This window comes from Marmota flaviventris, chromosome 3 (genome assembly GCF_047511675.1).
Source record: "Marmota flaviventris isolate mMarFla1 chromosome 3, mMarFla1.hap1, whole genome shotgun sequence".
NCBI lineage: Eukaryota > Metazoa > Chordata > Mammalia > Rodentia > Sciuridae > Marmota > Marmota flaviventris.
Genome location: NC_092500.1, coordinates 172543795 through 172562732, shown reverse-complemented (window position 1 = coordinate 172562732; position 18938 = coordinate 172543795). Strand labels below are relative to the sequence as shown.

The window sequence follows — 18938 nt, the reverse complement described above, 5'->3', positions numbered from 1 at the left end:
CTACTCTCTCCTCACAGCCATTTTCTGCCATCATATCCAAACTGATTGAAGATTTAAGCATCAAAAGCAAAAATTAAAATTGTCAGAAAAAGAATACAGCAAAATATTGTTAGAATAGAGATAAGTATTATTGAAGCAACAAATCAAATACAATATAATAAAAAAATTTAAAAACACCATTCTCACTGATTAGAGATCCTACCTACGGCACTTTAAATTCCCACCACCCTGGGACCTGTTTCTGGACTACAGGTGTCCACCCCTTGCACAAAACCACACATATCAATTATTACATGTAATGATACAGTTTAACTTCTTTTCAAGACTTTCTTCATTATATTTGGTCATTTATTTTATACTATAAATTAAGAATAATTTTGACAAGTTAAAAACCTCTATGTTAATTTTTTGCTGGTATTACATTTGAATTCATATTTTTTTTGAGAACTGGCAATATTAATGCCATGATTGGAAAAGAAAGCTATTGAATTTTATATATTTCAGTTCTCTAATTAATTCTAATATTTTTCAGCCATCCATGTACTAGAAGACTAATATGCCATCTTTAAAGCCTTTCCTCTAAATACGTAGACATTTCATTATTTTTTCTTATCACCCTGGCTGGAAGTTCCAAAACAAAGCTAAGTGCTATCACTGCAGAAGGCACCTTGAACTTCTCCTGAGCTTGGCGGGGGCTGTGGTAGCTATTTGCAAGTTCCCTTTTTCTGTGGGTCACGAGAAGCCTTTACAGGAATGCCACTGAATTCTGATGAATGTCTTCTAAAGCATCTATCAGAACAGCTGACAATCATTTTTCTGGTTTTTACTTGCTGATGGGACAAATTTCCCAAATGTATTCTTTTTCTTTTCTTTTCTTTTTTTCTTTTTGCATGCTGGGTACCCAAATCAGCTGTGTACCTCGTGCATGTGCAAGTGCTCTACCATTGAGCCACATCCTCAGCCCTTCACACAATGTTTTTTAATGTTGGATTCTCCTTTCACTGTGAAATGAAATGAATCCTAATCTATTGCAGCATGTGAAATACCATGTTTGATGCCCTTTGACCTATTTTATAGAAGAATTTTTGTTTATACATTAGTAAGCTAAATTTACCTGTAATTTGTATATGACAATTTCTTTCTTTTTTAAAAAAATTTTTTAAAAGATTTTATTTTTAGCTGTAGTTGGACACAATACCTTTATTTAATTTATTTTTATGTGGTGCTGAGGATCGAACCCAGTGCCTCACGTGTGCGAGGCAAGCGCTCTGCCAGTGAGCCACAGCCCTAGCCGTGACAATTTATTTCTTGATAAAGATTAGAAATTTATATGAAAAATGTGTGCTTATTATAGAAAAATAATGTCAACATGGGAAATTATATAGAAAAATTCCCATAATCCTAAGACTCCAAAGCAACATCTATTAGTATCTTGGTGTATTTCTTCTTGGTCTTTTTTGGGAAAGGACTAGTTAATATAGAGCAGGGAATAAAGCAGAGTCTTGGAAGGAGACACTCTGGATCCAAATCCTAACTTACAAGTCACAAAGCAGGGCACAGTTGGCAGCTTCCTTGATCTCCTCAAGTCTCATTTTCACAGTCATTAAAAGCAAGATGATAATAATAACCACCACACAGGGTCGTCAAGAGAATGAGCAGACCCGAGTGGCCGTCCCAAGTGCCGGGGCCTCGGGGACTCTTGGTGAGCTGTGATTCTGCTGCACGCGGCTTTTACTTTTCTCTTACCACTCAAGGCTACATCACGAACCTTTTTCATGTCATTGAAACTCCAAGACAATTCTTAAAATCTCCCACTGTGCATGCACACGTGTGTGTGTCTTCATCTAACACCTGTGCGTGGGCTTCGCCTACATTTCAGACTTGGCTCAGTCTCAGGAGGAAAATTGCCATGTCCCCATAGCAGGGACTGTTTCAGGATTCCCAGCCCAGGCTGCCAAGTTGCTTTCCAGAAAGGTGGTGACACTGTCAGCATCCAGCACCGCCCCCCCCCCCCAAGCCATGGTGACGGCAGTGTGGTCCTCAACACCCAGAAGAATCCCTGGGACTGTCCAGTTCCTCTCCATGCAAACTCATTGTCCCTAATGACTTCCTCTGAGGCGGGGGCCCTGTGTCAGGCTGGGGGCAGGTGCTGGGCTACTGGGAGCTCACATTTTTGACACGAAGAAGAGCAAAGGGAAGACAACAGAAAACAAGCAACGTAAATGAGCAAGAATTTTCAATAGCGGCAAAGGCTGTGGCGAGGGTCAGCCAGGAAGATGTGGCAGCCACAGAGCCCCATAAGATCTCTCCCTGGGGCGAGAGTTACGGTGGGTCTCAATGGCAAGGAGACGGCTTTGCAGCATCTAGAAGAGCGGGAGGCTAGGCCCTAAGGAAGCGTGGGCTCCGCAAGAGCCAGGAGCAGGAAGCAGCTGGTTCCTGAGGGAGGAGGTGAGGGCAGAGAGACCACAGGGCAAGGAGCTGGGATGTCACTTAAAATGCCAGGGTGAGCCCCTGAATGACCCAGGGCGGGCTTACCTGATCACTGCAGCTATTGTGTGGGGCAGAAATCGGGAGTGAGCTGGAAGCAGGAGATTAGGCAGGAGGCTAGGTGACAAGCTGTGGCTGAGACACTGGTGTTGTCAGCAGAAACGGGGGACGTGGATGGAACAGCGAGATACCAACCTCAGCGTGCAAGACCTCGGTGTGGGGGGGGGCTGTCTGTGCAGGGCAAGGAAACACCCCTCCATCTCCTGAAGGTTAGGACCTCCTGCTGCCCTAAGGGCTGCTATAGGGTGTCAAGATGCAGGCCGCTGTCAGGCAAACCTTCTGTAAATCTGAACTTTTGGAGCAAACTTAGGAAAGTATGTCCCGTCTGGGTTCTGACAGAAGTCACCCTCTAATGTGCGAGCAAGCCAGTGTCTTGCCCTAGCTGCTGCCCTAAGTGGAAAGTCTGGGCCTGAGGATAAAAATCCCCCGTGCCCACGTGTGGCCACAGCTGCTCAGTGTGGCCACCAGCTCCCCTGGCCCTAGGAGAACTGGGCTCTGGGCCTGATCCACCCAGTGACGACTGTGTGCCCTGCGCACTCCCCGCCCCCAGCCTCATCTCCTGTCTGCAGAGGGAGCTGGGGCTCTGGCACCCGAGCTCTCACTGCCACCAGGCATGGGCATGAGCCAGCCCCAGTGCCCTCTGACCCTTCCTGAAGCTTCCCCACCCCAGCAGGCCCAGGCAGCTCCTCTGGATGCCGAGGGGAAACGTTCTCTGGCTTTCCAAGGTAACTCTCTGCTCCGAGGGGACCCTTGACTCAGGTCTCACTGGTCATGTCCTTGGGGAAGAGGATCCTTCCACGTAAGGAGCCAAGAACTCTGACCACAGGACCAGGCAGTGCATGGGCAGGCAGTTCCTCCTGGAGAGCTGCTTGGCTGTGCCCACCGGCCTGCAAGCCCTGGCTTCTCTGGGGAGGGCACAGGGTCTTCAGGAGCTGAAATGGCCCCCTGCCTGTCATAGGTTGGGCAGCTCCTACCCTCCCGGCCTCCTCCTGGGGCTGCTCACTTCCACGTGCCCAAGACAAGCACTGTCCCAAAGGTCACACAGGGCTGGAAAGTCAGTGTGCACAGGGGCTGGGGGGCCAGGACACCTGCAGGAAAGCAGCCTGAGAAGGGACTAGTGAAGCTCAGAGGACCCACTGGGGACTGCAGCAATTTCTGGAGGACATCTCAGACCTGAAGCACCAGAACCAAGCTCCTGGTCCTCGCCCACCCCACTGGCCTCCAGACTGTGACGGTCCTGGCCAACGTCAGCTCCATCTTCTAGTTGCTCATGCTCTTTCTCCCTAGAGTGGCTCACGACCGTCTCTAATTGCTGTTGGTGCCACGTCAGCAAGCAGCCAGATCTGGACCAATCTCCCCGCCTCCCCCGCAGCCATCCCCTTCACCCACTCCAGGCTCCCAAGCGCCCCCCTTCCTCTGGCCTCCCTTCTCTTTCCCTGTCCTCCCATGCCCAGTCCCAATGGCCAGCATCTTGTGATCTTGCAAAAAGTAAGCCACATCATGTCACTTCTCTACTCAGAGCTCTCCAAGCCCTAATGCCACTCAGTGTCAAATCCAAAGTCTTGTGGGCCAGTTCTCAAAAATTAAATGTGCAATTACCATAGCTTCCAGTGATTCCACTTCCAGGTTTGTGCCCCAACTGAGCACAGGCAGGGGCTGGAACGATCCTGGTGCTCCTGTGCCCACAGCTGCATTACTCCCAAGAGCCTGAAGCAGGAAGCCACCCTAGTGTCCCTTGATGGGTGAGTGGATACACAAAAGTGGTCTACACACACAGTTGGAAATCATTCCCCACTGAGGAAGGAGGGGAATTCTGGCACATGCTACAAGTCAGAAGACCCTGGAGGACAGATGCCAAGTGAAGTACGTCAGACACAGGGGGGCAAACACTGCGTGACTCCACAGCGTCCCTAGAGTAGACGGATTCATGGAGACAGAAGACAGTCAGGGCCTGTGAGGGGAGGGGAGTCTGTGCTAATGGTGGGTTAGTTCACTAGGTGCTCTCACAACGGCCACCAACTGCGTGGCTTAAACAAGACGTTTGCACGGCTAAAGAACGGAAGTTTGGGAGTCTCTTTCTCCCCACCTCCATGGAGTTAGTTCTTGGGGAAATGGGAGACGATGGGACCGTGCAAGACCTCCTGGATGATCTTTCCCTCGAGAGGTCACGAATAAACGTGTCTTGAGCAGGTCAGCCAGCTCCTTGCAAGTTTCAGGAGAGCTGCTGCTCTTCTGGGTTAGTCTCTGCACCCCAGGGGGCCATGAGCGCCCTCACTGTGCTGCGTGGTCTGAGGGCATCCACAGTGAGCGCGGATTTTTGTTCTTTTCATTGTGACCTTGAGTGAGAAAGATGTTGTGCATCTGTGGCACAGGCCACCGCCGGGGACTTGTATGCACACACCCAGCTCACGGTGAGAACCGAAGCTTCGCGAGACACTTCTCACTACTCCGCCAAGCCACGCTCTCCAGTATTTTCTATTCTATACCTTGTCATTTTTAAAAGGCTGTGACAACCCATGAAATTGGTTTGGTGAGCAACTGAAGAGCGGTGACTTCCCATCTGAAACCACTGCTCTGAAGGAGTCAGAGTGGGGGGTAAAAGTGCCCAGGGAGCCTGTGTCCTGCCAATGCCATGTCACTCCAGCACAGCACATGTGATGCCAGGGGAGGGTGCTCAGGGGGTGGGTGGACGGCACCTCTAAGGCAGAGTGGTATTGTAGGTGTTTACGTAAATGTTAGGAAAGTCTGGAGATTGATGAGGTAAGTGACTGGCCTAAAAGTTAGAGGGGGAAAAAGTTAAAGACAAGACAGGTGCTCAGACCAGGTAACAGAGTGCAGATTCACCAGAGCAGAAGATCAGGGCGTGAGAAACGCACAGGGGAGTTAAAGGGAGAGGGGACCCGGCATGCACTGCCTGCCACTTCTGCCCAGGCTTCCTGCCAGACCCCGGGATGCAGGCGGAAGCCACCATGTCCCCAGCCCGTGGCACTAGCTCTCAGCTCCCTCTAGTCGTCACCCTCCCTGGAGGCAGCCTCTGATGGCCCTGCTTGACAACTAAGACCGCAGCCTGACAGGCCAGGTGTGCCAGGTCCTGGACAGGTGTGGAGGCAGGGTACAACCACAGCCCGTCCTCATTCCCCCGCCTCCGCCGCCTCACCCCTCACTGCCAGGCGGAAGTGCCCTCCCTCACCTGAGCTCACACCTGCTGACAAAATGGGGTTTTCAGGGACTGCAGGGCCCCTGCGGTCTGCGTGGGGTATAGGCAGGGTGGGGGTTCCAGGGAAGGCTGAGGCCTGGCTGCTGACCCTGGAACAGGTGCTGGCCAGGAGTGGGAGGCTGAGGGTAACCAGTCCCAGTTCCTGGGCGGGTGCTCGCTGGCCGCATTAGAAACAACTGAGACGAACTGCTTCCCGGGCTCCACGTTACCAAAAGTCTGAGTCAAGACCAGAAGCTGTATTTCTTACAACTGCCCCACTGTGTCCCCCACAATTCTGACACACAGCCAGGGCTGTACTGAGGTCCCTCCTAATCCTAGCCCTCCTGCATAGGCACAGTCCCCAGCCACTGTGCCAAGAGGTGGGCAACCAGCCCTGAGAAGGCTCAGGGTGGGGAGAGTGGAAAGTTTCAGGGGTCAGGTGGGCACAGAGGCCCACAGTGGCCACTGTGGCCAGGACCAGCACCTCTGTTCATGGTGGTGTGCAGGCCCTAACTTTTCTACCCCTATCCCTACCCTGCTCCCAGCCCTCAGGGGTCGGCGTGGTTGGGAGACCTGGGGTGACCTGCATTCCACTGAAGACGCCCAGGATGAAAATATGATTTGCTTTTTCATTGTGTGACTTCTTGCCACATCCAGGAGCTCCTTCCATTGTGATGACGCCCACTTACTGTGAGTGGAGAACTTGGCCTTGCTGGAGGAACCAGGAGAGGTGAAATTGAGCTCTGCCTTTGCTCTGTGCCTGTGTTACACACACTGGAGCTCAAAGAGAGCAGGGCTGGCTGAGAAAACCCAGTACAGTTAGGAAGTCACGGTCACCACTGCGCCAGAATCTGTTGTTAATGAAAGACACTGCTCCAAGAGGAAGGGTTGGCAGCATCCACGAACCCAGGGCTGACGTCTCCCACCCTGTGGTTGAACCCTGGGATTTGGCCACTTGAATTTCAAGGTTTTGGGGCTTCTTGAGCCTTAATGAATAACATTTTGGTTTGATAAATGCAGCTTGCCTGCTATGGTTCATGCTTGAGCAGGAAAGAACAGTTAACCAGCCACAGATACTGCTGGGCCTGTCTGACTCTCTGGTGAGACATGCAGAGCTGGTGGGATTGATCTCTTTTAAAAATGCCCAAACATTTCCTTTCATCAAGAGCCACCATTGCCACAATCCTGGCCAAATCTCGTGCTTTAACACATTAGCAATTAGCTTTGGTTAAACAAGGTGAAGTAGAAGGAGCCGTTTCAGTGATGAGGCACTTCCGTATAGAAGGCACCCGTGCAGACTCACAGGGAGAAACACCTGGGTTCAAATCCAAGGTTCCCATGTGCCAACCCAGAGTCCCTCGCAAGCCCTTCTGCATCTCACAGTGGGGCTCACGTGTTCCCGTAGTACAGCGGCCCCTTAGTATGTAGGTGGAGACCTTCAGCCTCCTTCATTCAACCCCACCCTTCCCAGAAACCAGGGGGAGGGGGAAGGAGAGAGGAGAGAGGTGGGGGAGAAAGAATCCAGTTTTAAAAAAATATTTGGGGGAATCACAGCTCTCTCACAGATCTATTCCCAGAAAAGACATTTACATGCCACTTTTAAAAAAAAATGGAGGGTGAAGTTCATATTGTTTTACTATTGTTAACACTTGGTATCTATAAACAATTTTTAAATTTAACTTTATGCACCAAATTTGGCACCCAATTTCAGGACTGATTTCCCGGCAAGCCCCACACTTCATGGACCTCTGATTAAGAACAAATGAGGCCAAAACTTGGGGTTTGTTTCTGTCTGAGTCATTTCTTTTCACAGGCAGGAAACTCTGCTGTCTGGCCAAAGACCACATCAGCAGCCCTGGCCCACAATATGGTGGCCAGGAAACAAGAGGAGAGAGGGGGACGCTTGGCCAGCACGGCCCTGGCTCCCGCTGCAGTTAGAAGCCCACCCGCTCGGCTCTGAACGGTGGTGGCACCACGCGTTCCGGGCGGTTTTGCAGCTGCGTGTCATTGTGTTGGTGGCTGCAGCCCTCTGTGACGGCAAGCACAGTTGAACTAGTTAACACAAGGACATAGGACGCGGCCTGGAAAGCGGTCATTGTGGAGACCTGGAGCCACAGGAGGGGCGTGTGTTATGGGGGAAAAAGAAAGTAGATTCGAAGAGCCGTCCTCAGGCTTCCAGAAACAAACCTCGGCATGGGCCAAACCAAGCTGAGAACTGCGTGGGTAAGGGTGCTCGGCTGGCGGCCCTGTCAGTGGCGTCTATCTGTTCTCCAAGTTTCCTTTGGATTATGTCATTTCTACAGTTTTAAAGTCGGGAGGCAAATGATACATCTGCACGACATTAGCCTGCCCTTCCAAATGGCCGCGGCCACCCGGGGAACTCAGTGTCACAGCTCCGCTCTTCCCGCGGCTCCCTTGTGACTCTGCTGTGGAGGCAGGCCGGGTTGCAGCAGGCCCCGCAAAGCCCCCAGACCCAGATGACCACAAAGCCCAGGGCTGGCCCTGGAAAGAGCGGCAGGCAGAGTCAGCACTCCAGTGCCCACCCTGGAGGAGCCCTCTCAGGCCCCGCTCAGTGTAGCCCCTGCACAGAGACTGGCTTAGGCCACCAGGGTGAGGGGGCTCTGTCTAAACCTGTGGGGGCCTCTGGTTCCTGCATTCACACAGGCATAGACTGACGCACAGAGTCAGGCGTAAATGATGTGTTCACGATGTATCTGGGGCGACAAACCCGCTGGGGGAGGCATTAGGTCCCCTGCTGACAAACCCAGGCCTGGTCTAGCTTCCGGCTGGCATCTGCTGGGGCTGGGCATCTACTGTGGTCTTGATGGTGTCCTCATGAGTGCCTGAGGTCAGCTACACCCCCAAAGTCACCACCAGGAAACTGCCAAGTCTTCCTGTGGCAGAGCCTGAGGGCAGAGAGCAGCTCCAACCTCAGGTAGGAGGCCACTGTGACCCAGTTAGGTCCGGTCAGTGCCTGAGTCATTACTGGGAAGCCTCCGAGGTAAGACAGTGTCTGCTGCCTGTAGCTCTGGCCTTAAGACCCCTGGCCTCCCCTCTGGGCTCCTAATGACCTGCCCCTCATCCCAGCCCCATCTGCAGCTGGTGGAGCCTGAGGAGCCAGCCTCAAATGCCCCCTGGCCTCTGGACACAGGAATGGCTCCCTCCTCTGGTGGCCCTAGGTACACAGCAGGACCTTGAGGACTATGTCCACGGCAATTTGAGTTGGGTTGAAATAACTGATGGGCTCCTAGGGCTGACTCTTCAGTAACTTTTATTTTGGTGGCCTCAGGGCCTGGCATGGTGTCTGCCTTTCTGCATGTCCCAATAAGTAATGGCTAAGAGTGACAGTCTCAGTGCTGGGAGCCAAGGAGGCAGAGGGAAGAATGATGGAGGACGGACATATGGGAGCAAGGGAGACATGGGAGCTGGGCTACAGGCCCGGCTCCTGGATGGATGGGAGTGAGCTCCAGGTAGGACTGACCCCGCAGTACAGCAGGGGCTTCTCCCCGGGCCCGTTCCTTCAGGCGAGCTCATGCCAGAACTTCCTAGCAGAACAGAAGGTGCCATGGCCGCAGGCCACATTGCTTGGGTCACCAGCACATGCTCCTCTGTGAGCAGTTCCTGGTTCTCGACTCCTCAGTCCCTGTGTGTGTACACATGGACAGACTGCCTGCAACATCCCAGTCTGGCTCAGCCCCACCTCCACAGCCACGTCCTCCGTCTTGCTGCAGTGCCCAGCGCAGCTCAATGAGGACAGGCAACAGAGAGGGAAGAGCGCAGACTTCGAGGATTACAGACCTGAGTCTGCACCTTGGCCCTGGTCCTTCCTAACCCCCGCCCTGGACAAGCTCCTGACCACAGCACAGGCTGCTGTGGACATTAAGCCCGTGCACAAGGCATCTGGCACGTTCCTGGGCACCCAAGTCTGCAGCCCTTCTGCATCTGACCAAATGCATAAAGTGCTGGGCAGACCCACCAGAGGGCCCACCAGAGGGAGGAGCTCTCGTGGCCCTTCGTCAACCCCTTGAAAAGCAGACAGGGAAACAAGCCGGGGAGGAAGTCTCCCAGCCAAGGTGGCCAGGCTAGCACCCAGCTTTGGAATCACAGTCTCAGGGACAAACTAGCCTGGCAGGGGCCAACACTCTTTGGCCACCCCTCCCAGTGCCCTGGCTCAGGATGCCCCTTCATCCAAGGTCTTACTAACGTCATCTGCACCCCTAGGCCTGGCAGGTCTTTGGCATATGCTCGGCTCTGTGATGGCACTGACATTTGTACCCCCAAGCCCTCAAGCTGTCCCCCTGGAAAGCTCTGGTTAGTGATTCCTAAACTCAGGCACTTGGGCCCCCCTGATCTAGGCCTTTGATCTCCACCGGGGCCACCAGGATCCTGTCCCTGTAACACCCTTCAGAGTGTCGGCTTTCCTTGTCTAAAGGCTCCCGCTAACCCTGTGGCGTGGTGGTGTCCTCACCTCCAGCCAGGTGGCCACCGCTGCCCTCCCCAGGTTTGCACTTGGCAGGACCCTTCCGTGCCAGCTGCACCTGCACACACTCATGGTGGCCCCGGCCAGCGTCCCCTGAAGATCTAGGATCATTCCCAGGGCAGGGTCCGCCACAGGGAGGAAGGTCAGACACTGCCTTTCTTCCTTTAAAATCCTTCCGGGGCTCTCCCTGGTTTGCAGGGGTCCTTCCTCCTTGTCCCCCCGCCACACCCATTCCTGTCACTCCTCCCTCCCAGGTGCCTTCCACGCTCCGGGCTTTGTAAACGCAGTGTACACTTATATTCTATACTGGGGAAAACCAAAGCCACAGGCTCAGAGGGGCTCCCCCGGCCTGTTGGCAGGTAGCACAGGGGTCTGTGTCTCTGGGATGCCTCGGACTGACTGGTCTGTCTTCTCTCCACTTTGCACTGTGCTCTGTACCACATCTGGACCCATCTGTGGGTGAGGCTTTTCTGTACCTGCCATCACCAGGAAGCAGGAAGTAGAATGCTGTGGGTTGAAAGGCACTGATGTGTTGGAGGGTAGGTCCCCAATGTGGTGAGGTGATAGGTGGTGGCAGCTTTAAGAGGAAGGGCCCAGTAGGAGGTCACTGGGGGTGTGCCCTGGGAAGTGCAGAGCAGAAACCAGCACCATGCTCTGGAGCCTCTAAAACTGGAGTTAAACAAACCTTTTTTTTCTTTATGAGAACCCAATCTTGGGAATTTTGTTATAGCAGCAGAAAATGATCTAATATAAAGAAACATACTGGGCATGGGACAGTGAACATGACAGGGGCTGACTTGAGGGAAATGCTGCTGGGTCAGTCTGGAAATGCTGCTGGCTCAGGTGGCTTCACCAAGTCTCAGTTGCAATGGGTAGGAGAGACACAGAGAGCCCTGTGCCCCACGATCGTGTCACAGATGTTTTGAGAATGGGGTTGTCCAGGGCCAGAGGCTGGAAAGAGACATCCTGGCAGCCCCCCAGGATTCATCCATTATTGCCAAACACCAACTGGGCCTCCCCAGAAACTTTTGACCTGAGACTCATAATCCCCCTGGAACTTGGGCCTACCCTTGCAGAAAGCAGGGAGAACTCGCAGCTAACTGGTGTCAGTTTCTACTATTCAGGAGTAATTAAGGTGTTACTGAATATTGTCCTGTTTTTTGTATACCAAATTGTGGGCTGAGATTCCTACTGGCCACACCCAAATCTGCTCTCTGTTCATGGTTACCTGAGCCAACCACATCCTTCCAGAAATAGAAGCACCTTAGGAGTAAATTCAGCCCACACTTCAACCTCCTGTGAAGCCAGCGTCCCCAACTATTTCAAAGATTTTGCTTAGTGTCATTGTTCTTGCTAACAGCACATTCTGTTATTAATTGTAGTTTGAAATAATAAATAGGCCAAATACATGCCCCTGAGTATCCACAGGCTGTGTGACCTCAGGAAGGCAAAAATAAATAAATAAATAATAAAGAAAGAATGAGATAACTCAGCATTTGAGTTGTCCTCCCCCCTTGGCCTGCAAACAAGGCATGGAAGGGCTCCAAGGCCTTCCCAGGCCTCCTGAAAGACACCCTGCAGTGTGGCAGAGAAGAGGAGGGACAGCTCCAGGGCCAGGCTGGACACTGTCTGTGTGACTTGAAGGAAGGCACTTGGCTCTCTGGATATGTGACAGGAACTGGGGTGGAGAACCACAGGCTCCTGGCACAAAGTCTGAAGCCCCCTTTACTCTCCCTGCCCCCACTGGGCCCAGTTCCCGAAACAGACAGTCATGCCTGGCTGTGCTGGGCAGGGGAAGAGCGACGGAGGCTAGAAGGCTCATGGGACGTCAGGTCTGGGCCTTCACGTGCACATAGGAGGTCCCGGGGAGACAGGCAGCGTAGGCAAGGAGAGGGTTCGGCAAAGTTCTGGGGTACACAGGGAGTCTCCGAGGACGGGACGGCCCAGCATGCCGAGAGAAGTAAAGTCCTGCACCATCCAGTCTCTGGAGGACTGGGTGGGAGGATGGGCACACATGGGTTGGAGTAGAGGAGACTGGACAGAGATGGGCCCCAAGGAATGCCAATTGTCCAGTCTAGAGGAGGAAGGACCAGAACAGAGAGACAGGAGGGGACAGGTGCTATCACAGCTTTGCCTTCCACAGGGAGCCCCACCTGTGAGGCCAGGTGGGCATCCTCTAGCCTTTGCTAAGACTCCTGCCTCCTCTCCCTCCATGTTTCTTCCTCGGGGGACAAAGCCTTTGCCCAGGAATGTCGGCATAGCTGGTCGCTCATGGCAGGGGCATAAAAGATGGAGCAGCCATCTTAATTGTCTTAACTACGTTTTAACGTTCTCTCTGCTCTCGTTATTGAGATCAACTGTGCCTGCACAGCAGAAGCACCTCCTCACAGCAGCTCCCTGGCCAGCCAAGCCACCATGGCACGTTGAAGTAGGCCAGGGAGGGAGCGTTTACACCCCAGTACGCAAATGCCACCAGGCTGGGGTCAATTTGACTTTTCTAGACTTGGTGTGTCCTATGTCCGCACACTGTGAACACCACAAAAAACGGAGGAAGCTCTCTTGGATATGTAAAGTCAATTAATCAGCTTGGTGCCCATGTCAGTAAGCAGGACGGTGGTTCTCACACACCTGTTGCTTCTCTGTAACGTAAGTGAAAACATCAGCCAATGCTGGTCAGCGGCAACCACAGCTGGCTTTCCACCTGGCAAAGGTCAGTGGAGCATCCTAAGGGACTCTGTTGACTAGATGGCACCTAGAACAAGGAATGCTGTGTCTTGTTGTTATTTGTAAATTTTTGTATTTTTTCATATTCTCAGGTTTCATAATGAATGTGTGTGTGTTTAGTTCACTTGTTTCCCAGAAAGCGGGTGGCTAAGCCTTCCCAGCACACCCTGCTTCAATCTACAAGGAAACTATCTTGACCAAACAATGTCCCCACCCAATGACAAGTTCCAGGGAGCCCATCGGACAGATGCCACAGGGTGGAATCATTCCTATTCCATGTCACTGAGTAGAGAAAGGAGGGTCAGCTTTTCTCATAAAGACACCCAATTAAAAACACGAAAGTGGGTCATGACTTTGGCATCTATCTCAACGTGCAATATTTTTTAAATTATTTAAATTTTATTCTTAAAATGTGTTTGTGCCACTGAAGTGGCAGGAATAAAAGCAAACTTAAAAAAAATTTTATATAACTTTTAACAACACAAGGTGGGATGTCTGTAAAAGTAGGCAGTTGGACCTTAAGCTGCCGGTCTTACTACAATAGATTTCCAGCTGAACATTTCACCATAGGATTCTTCTGCTTCCATCAGGGGTGGGGAGCGAATTCTCGCAGAGCACCCACACTACACATCAGCTTTTTCAGAAATGCTGCCTTGTTTATGTTTATTTATTTATTCATTTCCTGGCATTTCCCAAAAAGACATGAGGCCACTTATAAAAACACCTCCAGCACAATATAACAGAGGAAAATAGACAACAAAATCAGACCAAAGGGCAAATGAGAGCAGAAAACAAGCGTAGGGAGGAGAAGCTGGTGGAGACACACAGAGAATGCCACGCTGCAGACAGTTAATCGTGGTGAGATGCACATCTTGCCTTGCGTGACCTGGAGCCCAAAGCAGAGAGTGGGAAATGGCTGTCTTGAGAAGTCACCGCCATCGCTCCAGAGAGGCATGGATTTTCCACATGTGCCATCAAAAGAATCCTCCTCCCATGGCTCCTTCCGGGAGAGTCCTGGGAGAATGCTGAGCACCAACAAATGCCACTGCAAGTTTCCCGCCTCTGTTTTTATGTATCCTCCAGCATGAGCAGAGGACAACTGTGCACACCAAGAAAGGATGGCCAAGCCTGACCAGGGAAGGTGATTCTCCAAACAGCCCAGGCATTGAGATCCAAATGCACAGCTCATGGACTGGCTTGACACAGGAGCAGGACCCAAAATATCTATCTTTGTATTTTCACAATCACGTTAAATTCATTTCCTCTTTTGAGAAATATCATCAAACCATCCTCCCCTTTTTTTGAGATTTCAAAATAAACAATGTACATTAAAAAATTAAAGAACCTGCCATGTAAAATATCCTTTCTGACTGCAAGGACTCCTCTGGTGATTCTGACAATGAGGATTGAGTGGGATCTAGAAGGGTGGGATGGTGTTTTCCATCAACTTGCATGTGCCGGAGAATTATGGCTTTGGAGTTCAAGTCTGATAAGCTTGTGATGTGTTATTATCAACAAGTACAGAAAAACTCAGAGGCTACAGTCAGCTTACCTGAGGAAAGTCAGGCTGCTAGTACCCAGGGAGGCCAAGTCACCTTATGAAGAGATTCAGTGACTTTCCCAGGACACACAGCCAGGGAGTGGCAGGCTGGCCTTGAACTCCAGGCCCCGTAACCATACCCACAAGGCTGCATCTAACCCCCACCTTATGAGACCCCCTCGCAGACATGGCTGCTCCCTCTTGCTGTTTTGCTCCTGCCCTTTCCACTCCTCATAGTCCCACCACACTGAGAGAGGACAATGATGTCCTCAGTAAATAGTGGACTTGGTGACTCTAAATGTTGCTGGGTTGGCGGGTCCTCCTGGGAAACTGCTGTGAGCTGTAGCACTCGGTGGAAGAGTGCCCACCCCCTGCAGCCCCGGGAGCTTGTGGACAGGTCCAGGGCCCTTGGACTCCACTAAAGCACAGGAGTTCTGGGTCTTGAAGGTCAGAACTGACTTGGCCCACTGAGCATGGGCAGCCACAGCCCTGTGGACACTACACACCGGTGTGCGTTACATGAACACTCCTGAACTTGAGCCACCCTGACAGCACAGCCTCCCCCAGCCCCCGCCCAGCATCCAGATGTCAAGGTCTGCAAGGAGCCAGCCGAGTGGTGGTGGTAAGGGCCCCCAGAACTTCCTTGTGTCACACCCTCACCAAAGGGGGACCAAGAGCCACACAGTGGCTTAGGCCTGGACTCCCATCACGTGGCTCTATTTAGGTCACATGTGTGCCTAATTCTGGGGTGGCTGCCTCACACGCCCCCTGCTCCACACCACCCCGCCTCGCAGGAAACCGAACGTGCCAGGCCTTGAACACCTCTGCTCCTTCTGCAGGGGCCGCTTCCTGCACAGCTCTTCCCATGGCTTAACCTTCACTAGCGCTCAGGGTTTGTCCTTGTATCTTTCACTCAGAACAGTTTTACAGCTTACTCCCCCGTGGGCCAGACACTGGAACCCAAAGGGGCACGCGGGGCCTGTGACCCACCCTAAGGAGCTCAGTTCTAGAGAGGCTGGCACACCTGCCAGCCATGAGGACCCAGGGATGGCCTTGGGCACTGTGAGCAAAGAGGAGGTGTCCACGCTGGTCCTGAGCATTAGAAAGGGGGACTTGCAGGCTGGGGCTGGGGCTCAGTGGTAGAGCACTTGCCTCGCATGTGTGAGGCACTGGTTCGATGCTCAGCACCACATTAAAATAAACACATAAAAAGACATCGTGTCCACTTACAACTAAAAAAAATAACCAGAAAGAAAAGAAAAGGGGACTTTCCTCATTGAGAAGGTGGGGGGACTGCAGGCAGAGAGTAAGCAGGGAGGGGCAGGCCGTGCAGGGGCAGGTCAAGCAGGGCAGCTGCCTTCCAGAAGCCACAGGTGTCTGAGGAGTCCCTGAAGATGAGGAGCAGATTTGACAAGAGGGCCGTTGGGGCCGGCTGTCATCACCTCTCACAAGTTTTGACTTTCATCTCAGTGTTTTGTGATTTCCATCTCGATGTTGTGATTTCCATCTCAGCGACGTCTTCCTGCACCTTCTGGTTCTCCTTCCTGGACGGATTCTGAAGCATCTCTAATCTGGCCGGGCATCACTCTGAGCAGGGCACACCTGCCCTGGGGAGCCTGCAGGGGTGGGCTAGGCTGCCCTGCCTGCCGTTCCCTCTGCACACCTGGACCTTACAAGTGGCCTGTCCCCACAGAGGCAGGGCAGCAGTGTGGGCCTCCCAGGTCCCATAACTCTGTGGGACCTCACTCACCCAGGGAGGGACTTGCAGTCCTACGCTACATGCTACGGTCTCACGCTGGCAGAAGCATTTTCCCACACAGAAAGCAGCTCCTTGACTGGCCACGTCAGAGGCCCCCAGGCCCTGGGGGGTGGTGGAGCTAGGGGACGCCGATTCTATCTGGGTAGGAGGCGTGTTTCATGTGGGGGCTTTCAGGGCTCCTTCCTGAGAGGAGTCAGGTTTGGGAGCCTGGACCTGTGCTTTTGAGCCCGGGAGGGCAGACCAGGCTGTGTCCAGCCCCAAGTCCCCCAACAGGAAGGGCTCAAAATGTGTGCTGAGTGAAAACTAAGTGGACAATAAGAAATACCCCAAAGGGGGGACACGGAGTTCTCCCCTGAGTAAGGTGGGGGTTGGGAGAGAGAATAGCTAAAATGCAGAAGGGCTCCTACGTTCAGGAGCCCAAAAAGAGGGGGACCTCGGGGCCATGGATGGCAGGTGTCTAGACTGTTGAGCACTTGGCCACTCTGCACTAAAACAGGATGAGTGCGAATATTTTCTTACTTTTTATTTTATTCATAATTCTAGATTCACAGTTCTAGTTCAGCTTTAGATTCTAGTTTGGAATTCTAGATTTGTAGAAAAATTGCAAAGATAGAGAGAATCACCCAGGCTCCCGTCTGTTTGCATCGTACCTAGCCATGGTCCATTTATTTGCCAGAACTCAGGCACTGATGTCGGTACAATGGTATTAATGAAAGCCTAGGCTAGGTTTACATCTTACGTATCTTTCACTGATCACTTTTGTCTTTGGGATTCAACCCAGGATGAAGTTCTGGATTTAGATGTGACACCTCTTCAGTCTCTTCTGAGCTGTGATAATTTTCATCTTTTTCCCTTTTTTATGATCTTGACACTTTTGAAGGTCAGATATGCTGCACACTGTCCCTCAGTTTGGATTTATCTGAGGTTTTCTCATGATTAAAACTGGGTTACAGTCTTGGGGGAAGAATGGCAAGGTAGAAAAAGTGACTCAGCCCCGGGGCTGTGACTTGGTCGCTTGGCCCAGCAGGTGTCTGGAGGGTTCTCCTCTGCACAGCCATGTTCTTCCCCTCCACACTGAAGGTCGGAGGAGTGAAGCTCCACCAATGAGAGTGGCCACGGCACCTGGGGAATGCTCTGTCACTACGCACCCCCATGGTCACAGTCCTTGATTCCTCAGCAGGGTGGAACAAGGAGGGTGAAATCAGGGACCCGTGACAAAGTGGACAGAAAAGTCGTCAACACCCTAGGATCGAAAAAGGTCCCTCAAAATCTGCTAGCAACTGCCCTTTCCTTTCCACAGTTGGCCTGTCCTGGCAAAATAGATGTCTTAGCCAAAAGAACCGTCATTAAATCTATTCAGAATACAGAAAAAATGGAACAACCCCATTCAAAAACAAACAAAACGACAGCAGCCGTTGACCCTGAGCCAGAGGTTCCCACATTCCTGCCAACCTCGCTCACCTGGGCTCAGCCCTGCCGCTGGCCTGGGGTCCCATCCCACCTTCGTCTCCAGCCACGCCCTGTGACACACTGGGGGCCTTTTCCAGCTTGGAGCCCGAGACACAGACTCTACTCTGGGTGGAAGAGCTTTTATATACAACAACAGGAATTCCTCCCAAAGAGGAGCAGGTGAAGAGCGGGGCCACCACTTCCTAGCCACAGGGCAGACCCTCTTTCTACACCAAAGCAGCGTCCTCCTGCCCACCCAACTTTAGGGTCCCAGAGCATGGCTGGCACAGGGTAGAGAAACAAGATGGCCAAAAACTGGCAGAGACCTACCTCGTGGATTCAGTGGCTTCTCACCATAGCTCTTCGGAGCCAGGACCCCTACTGTGGAGTGGCCTTCTGCCTGTGACCAGCAGCCCACCAAGCAGTTGTGAAGGAAAAGCCCGTCCTCAGGTGGAGTCCCCACATCTCCGTCCTGTGCATAGCTCGTGGCTTCCTGCTGGCAGCAGACGGGGGCGTCGCCCCCCACTCTGTGATCCTTCAGCTGCCTTCACAGAGCGAGCTCAGCAGGAGCCCTGACCCTGCAGACCCCAGCCCTGCAGCTGGGCACTGCAAAAGCTTCTGCGGGCTCACAGAAAAGGGTCTTGAGGCCCCTCTGTCCCAGGAAAGCCTGCTAGGAAGGTCCGCGAGCCCCGGCCTTTCCCCAGCCTGGAGCCACGTTGGTCAAAAGGCCCCTCTGCCGCCCCAGTGTTTTCTCAGGGGGTTTTGGTTTAAGGGCATGGCTGATGCTTCCCTCACCGGGTCTGGCAGGGTGGGCGAATCGCTAGCAAACTCTACAAGGTGGTTTGCCCTGCCTTACACAAGAGCTTGGTCTCTGCATGTGCCACCTGTATGAGCCAGGGCAGCTGTTCTTTCGGCTGCATGGGTTCCGTTTTGCCTTTTAAATGATGCTAATAATAGCCAAGTCACAGGACGCTCTGAGCCCTGCATGGTAGAATGAGTACCCACGGTGGGCATGGAACTGGTGCTCGGCGAAAGTGAATTCTGCATTTTACAGCGCGGTAGCCTGTAGGTGATTCTGATCTCAGAGCTTCTTCAGCTGCACCACTTCCCTTGGCTATGACAACTCAGAGGGGCAGAGACAGCAGGGCGATGGGGACAGCGTCCCAACCCCAAGTCTAAGACCCTTGAGGGCATGTGGGTCAGTCAGGGCCATGTCTACACCACAGTCCAGAACCTCAGCGTC

At 52.5% G+C, this 18938-nt stretch overlaps 1 protein-coding gene across 2 annotated transcripts in view; it reads right to left on the bottom strand.

Moving 5' to 3' along the window:
- The window catches only part of Blk (BLK proto-oncogene, Src family tyrosine kinase), a 54703-nt gene extending 36102 nt beyond the window's left edge, over positions 1–18601 (bottom strand). For both annotated transcript variants that reach the window (XM_071610628.1, XM_071610630.1), the window contains exon 1: positions 18026–18601. The gene's annotated coding sequence lies outside the window, so the exon portion shown is untranslated. The remainder of the gene's footprint in view (positions 1–18025) is intronic.
- Positions 18602–18938: the final 337 nt, after the last annotated feature.